This window comes from Salmo salar, unplaced genomic scaffold (genome assembly GCF_965601325.2).
Source record: "Salmo salar unplaced genomic scaffold, fSalSal1 ptg000432l, whole genome shotgun sequence".
Classification (NCBI taxonomy): Eukaryota; Metazoa; Chordata; class Actinopteri; order Salmoniformes; family Salmonidae; genus Salmo; species Salmo salar.
In genome coordinates this window covers 2,753,613-2,759,612 of record NW_027675387.1, presented here as the reverse complement: position 1 = coordinate 2,759,612, position 6,000 = coordinate 2,753,613, and positions in this window count along the sequence as shown.

The window sequence follows — 6,000 nt, the reverse complement described above, 5'->3', positions numbered from 1 at the left end:
ATTTATACCTGTTAATTCATAACCCATCATTTATACCTGTTAGTTCATAACCCATCATTTATACCTGTTAATTCATAACCCATCATTTATACCTGTTAATTCATAACCCATCATTTATACCTGTTAGTTCATAACCCATCATTTATACCTGTTAGTTCATAACCCATCATTTATACCTGTTAATTCATATCCCATCATTTATACCTGTTAGTTCATAACCCATCATTTATACCTGTTAATTCATAACCCATCATTTATACCTGTTAGTTCATAACCCATCATTTATACCTGTTAGTTCATAACCCATCATTTATACCTGTTAGTTCATAACCCATCATTTATACCTGTTAATTCATAACCCATCATTTATACCTGTTAATTCATAACCCATCATTTATACCTGTTAGTTCATAACCCATCATTTATACCTGTTAGTTCATAACCCATCATTTATACCTGTTAATTCAGGGGTGGTTCAGACAGGCTGGCACGCTCCCTGACCATACTCGGCAGGAACTAATCGGGATCCATAATAAACCCCAGGAAGACTAGCTGCTGCCTTGGCAGGAACTAATGGGGATCCATAATAAATACAAATACTTGTATCAATATATTTGTGTCTCTTTACTCTCGGATTCTAAAATGCTAATTAGCATCAAAGTAGACGACATGCAAGACTACAAATCCCTGCAAGCTCCTGCATGTCATCTCTAGCCAACACCTTTCACAGAACAGTTCACTGAATTGTCCATTGAAATACATTTTGACAATTTAATCATTGATACATTAAGGCCTGATTGGTGGAGTGCTGCAGAGATGGTTGTCCTTCTGGAAGGTTCTCCCATCTCCACAAAGGAACTCTGGAGCTCTGTCAGAGTTAACATCGGGATCTTGTTCACCTCCCTGACCAAGGCCCTTCTCTCACGATTTCTCAGTTTGGCCAGGCGGCCAGCTCTAGGAAGAGTCTTGGTGGTTCCAAACTTCTTCCATTTAAGAATGATGGAGGCCACTGTGTTCAAGGGGACCTTCAATGCTGAAGATATTTTTTGGTTCCTTTCCCCAGATCTGTGCCTCGACACTATCCTGTCTCAGAGCTATATGGACAATTCCTTGACCTCATGGCTTGGTTTTTGCTCTGACATGCACTGTAATCTGTGGGACCTTATATAGACAGGTGTGTGCCTTTCCAAATCATGTCTAATCAATTGAATTTACCACAAGTGGACTCCAATCAAGTTGTAGAAACATCTCAAGGATGATCAATGGAATCAGGATGCATCTGAGCTCAATTTCGAGTCTCATACCTAAGTAAATACATTTGCAAAAATCTCTAAAAACCTGTTTTCACTTTGTCATTATGGGGTATTGTGATGACATTATGGGCTATTGTGATGTCATTATGGGGTATTGTGATGTCATTATGGGGTATTGTGTGTAGATTGATGAGGGGGAAAAAATATTACATTTTAGAATAAGGCTGTAACGTAACAAAATATGGAAAATGTGAAGGGGTCTGAATAATTTACTTTTCTACCGCAGTTTTGTACATGATCAAATCAAATGAAAGTTTATACACTGTCATGTGATACGTGATATAGAAAAGTCCAATCTTAGGAGAGTACATGGGAGGCACTATACTGTGTATCTGCAGGTGTCTATCTGGTCAAAACCACTGATACAGGAGCCCCTCCACCCTCTGGTGGGATGGATCATGTCTACAGAGAAACCTAGATTCAAATACTTAGATGTGTGTGTATTGGGTCTATGTTGTGAAATTGTTAGATTTTACTTGTTAGATATTACATTTACATTTACATTTACATTTTAGTCATTTAGCAGACGCTCTTGTCCAGAGCGACTTACAGTAGTGAATGCATACATTTAAATTCATTAGGAACATACCCGGCCAAAAACAAAGAAATAGACAACATAGAATGCCCACCCCACATCACACCCTGACCTAACCAAATAGAGAAATAAAACGGCTCTCTAAGGTCAAGGCGTGACAGCTGGCAGGATATATGATCTATTTATCACATGATCTAATCCATGATGCTTCTTCCCTTTAAAATTCCACTGGATTCAATTAAATCTAATTTTATTGGTTGCATACACGTATTTAGCAAATGTTACTGCGGGTGTAGCGTAGCAAAATCCTTGTAAATGAGTAAATGAGTTGTAATGTGATCAGATCAGGGACTGCACATGTCTCATATAAGGCTGTCAGCTGTCTAATTCTTTAATCTGGTTAGTACCTTATTCAGGCAGGTCACCCATGATACTGGTAGGGCATTGTGGAAGGGGATGGGGATGGGCGTAAGCATCTAGCTCTGGTTCAAAAGGTTGCATTTTTGAATCTAGCGATAGAAAGTTGTTTTTGATATTTTTGTTTTAAGCCAACCCCAAACCTTAACCCTTACCTTAACCATTCGGAGTTAATGCCTAAACTTAATCTTAAACACTTTGAAATTTAACGCTTGGAACAAGTTCGAAATTTGACATTTGAGAAACATGGATGAACGTCAAATTCTAACATGAGACTGTGATAGCGTGTTGCCTTATTACCTTAGTAACTTGTTGAACTACTGTCAACAAAGTCAGATATTTTCTGAGTGAGAATGATTGCACCAGAGCTGAAAGACAGCAGCAAACATATTGTCTGTTTCTTTTGCTGCTGCAGGCTACAGACAAGTGAGTGTCAGTAACCATAGAGCCAGTTTATCTTTGAACACTGACTTTCAGCTGCCACCTTGTGGCATAATTAATGAACACCACACTGTTTCTAAATGTAATTATAAACTGGGTGGTTCGAGCCCTGAATGCTGATTGGCTGACAGCCGTGGTATATCAGATCGTTTTTACTGCACTAATTACGTTGGTAACCAGTTTGCAATAGCAGTAAGGCACCTTCGGGATTTGTGATATATGGCCAATATACCCTGGCTAAGGGCCGTGTCCCAGCACTCTGCGTTGAGTGACGCATAAGAACAGCCCTTAGCCGTGGTATATTGGCCATATACCACACCACCCCAGGCCTTATTGCTTAAATATACCAGTACACTACTTTTGACCATGGCCCATAGGGCTCTCAAGTAGTGCACTGTGTAGGGAACATGTTGCCATTCGGGATGTAGCCCTTAGCCATGCTGTTTCAATGCCCCTCAGCAGCCAGTGATAGCCAGTGCCAGCCATATTACTGCACCGTCTGAGATAGAAACACAAGCATTTCACTACACCTGCAATAATATCTGCTAAACACGTGTATGTGACCAATAAAATTTGATTTGATTTGAAATAAACGTCCTATTTATCAAAGGTGCTTTTGGCTGGAGTCAAAATGACTCCAAAGGATTTTAATTTGTTAAAAGTCAATTTTGACACAGAAACACTAAACCATGATTTAGATTTACTAACAACAAGTTGATTGACAAAGTCATGAAACATTTAATAGAATTGAATAAACCACATTTTGGCCATGATAAAAGATATGCCTCTGGGGTCAAAATGATCCATGTCAGAAGTATGGTTCAATGCAAATATGTAGTGGGTGTAAAGTTTGTTTTAAATTCTAACTCATTAAAAACGAATCAATCAACACATGCTTCTCTTTGAACGACTTAATATAATAATCAACTTTTATGAAATAAATGAAAGTACACATTTGGTTCCTCAACTGCGTTGCCCAGTCCAGTCAGCAGATGGCGATGTGCGTCTTTTAGGTTCAGGCGATGCTGCCAGTGTGACGTATAATCTAGTGGACGGGACGCTCCTTCAACAACAACAGCTAGTCAGACACCTCGGTAGCTTTCTAGCAAACATAGCTACAACATTCACGCTCTTTACACTGTTTTGGTGTATATTAGTCGCTGTGTATTAAACACACTTCTGTCGTATGTACTTGTTGGCCCATTTAATTATATATTTACGTTGTTTGTCAGCTAGCTGGTTTGCTAAGTTAGCTTAGAACTAAGCTAGTCGCTAATGCTAACTAGCTAACATACCGACCATGAGTTCACTAAGTTACTCTCCTCCTGTTAAAGAAGAGGAGGTCTGCTGGACGGAGAAAGAAACTCTAGTGAAAGAGGAGGAGGAAGAGAAAGATGTTACAATACAAAAACAAGTAGAGGGTGAAGCTGTTACCGTGAAAGAAGAAGAGAAAGACGTTTCAGTGAAAGAAGAGGAAGACGCGTTCAGAGTGAAAGAGGAGGAGGATGTTACAGTAAAAGAAGAGGAGGAAGAGAAAGAGGAGGATGCAGTTTATGGAGTGAAAGAGGAGGAGGGGGAGATGACTGTCACATCGAAAAAGGAGGAGGAAGAAGAGGATGAAACTGGATATCTGGGCTCGGTTTCCAAAAGGCATCTTAAGGCGTCCAATGGTTCTAACGATGAACGGGCCCTGATTAACACTAGTAAGTACTGTCTTTAATACAGAGGCACAAACTCTGCAGTTGTTGAACTGATGTTTGGTGTTAAAGCGGAAATCTGCAATTGTTACATCCATATTTGGACTTTAAATTATTTATTTATAGCCATTGATTCTTGAAGAATATAACACATGCCTCATGAGCTGAGTTCAACTGTTGTACCCCATCAGAACCCCAAATAAGCTTTTTTTACTCCAATGTTTAGAAACAATGTAAATCAACACTGTATAGCCTCAACATGGTTAAATCTATAATGTTGATATCATGGATGGTCAGTCCTTGCATCCATAGGTCTGTCTGTCTGTAGTTACATTTCTCCAACCCCATAATCATCTTATAACCAAAACAGTGGTGGAATTACAGATTTGTTATTGTTTGGACTGCAGATTGATTGATTGTTGTGTGGCTTGTTTAAAGGGGCAACCTAGGTTTTAAACAGAAACAAAATGGCTGCCCAGAGGCTTGGTTTGGTAAACAGCTGAGGGATGGGGGAAGGAGAAGTGTAACCACTCTCAAATTCATAGAGGAAGCTATTGTAGCAACCGTAACCCAAAACCTAGCGACCTCGTCAAGAAGTTCAGACATCTTGGTGTAACAGTTGTAAGGTGTTGACAGTTGCTGGACCCAGGATTGAGTTCAGCTCAGGACTACCCCCTGAATGGACTACACTATAAATACAAAGACTGGCCATCCATAAGGTCAAAATTATAGTTTTTAACCAGATTTCAAGGCTATATAGTGCTTGTTTACAAACAGTGGCATTTTTCGAGCTTATGTTTTGGTTTCTGGTGGGGTAATACAGTTTAAACATTTGAGGCATTTATAAGTTATATTCTTCAAGAATCAATGGTTATATAGTAAATGGGTCTTTCTATAACTGCCAGTGTAGATTTCCTGTGGGGGTCAAATTGTTAGAGCTGTTGATAAGTCATTGTATAATATTCAGCCAATTTATATATGCAGCCGAAGTCCAACGAAAGCCGATACAAATTCATTGCTTTAACTAATTATGCCAAATGTTAAGAACATTTTGAGCAATGTAATAAAGTAATGACTTTTCAAATAAGTTACTTTACATGTTATTTTGGCTGACAATTTGCTAGCATGTTATTACAGCAGTATGTACCGGTATGTTATCTAGCTACCTAACGTTAGTTGGCTTCTTATACATCAAACTTGCCAGTATATGAACTATATTCTATCTATCTAACTACCCAACGTTTATTGACTTGATTATTCCCGTCATTCTTAGCTTAGCTAAATGGTATAGTCGTTGTGCTTTCTCAATGGACATTCGGGTGCTTTCATAAATTCACTCTGATTGACTATCTACTCTGATTTCAGAGCACTCTCGTCTGAGTACCAGAGTGCAGAATAATGAATTTACTAGCGCTCAACACCCGTTCAATATGTCCAGGTGTCAGTAAACGTAGGCAACAAAAACCGTAAATAAATGTTTACCAGCAGCACAGTTACAGTCACCCTGGATAACATGAAAACTGCCTAACAGCTCTGCTAGGGCGAGTAAAATGGTCAGAGTCTCATTTGTGTCTGGAAGTAGCAAAGATAATATTCA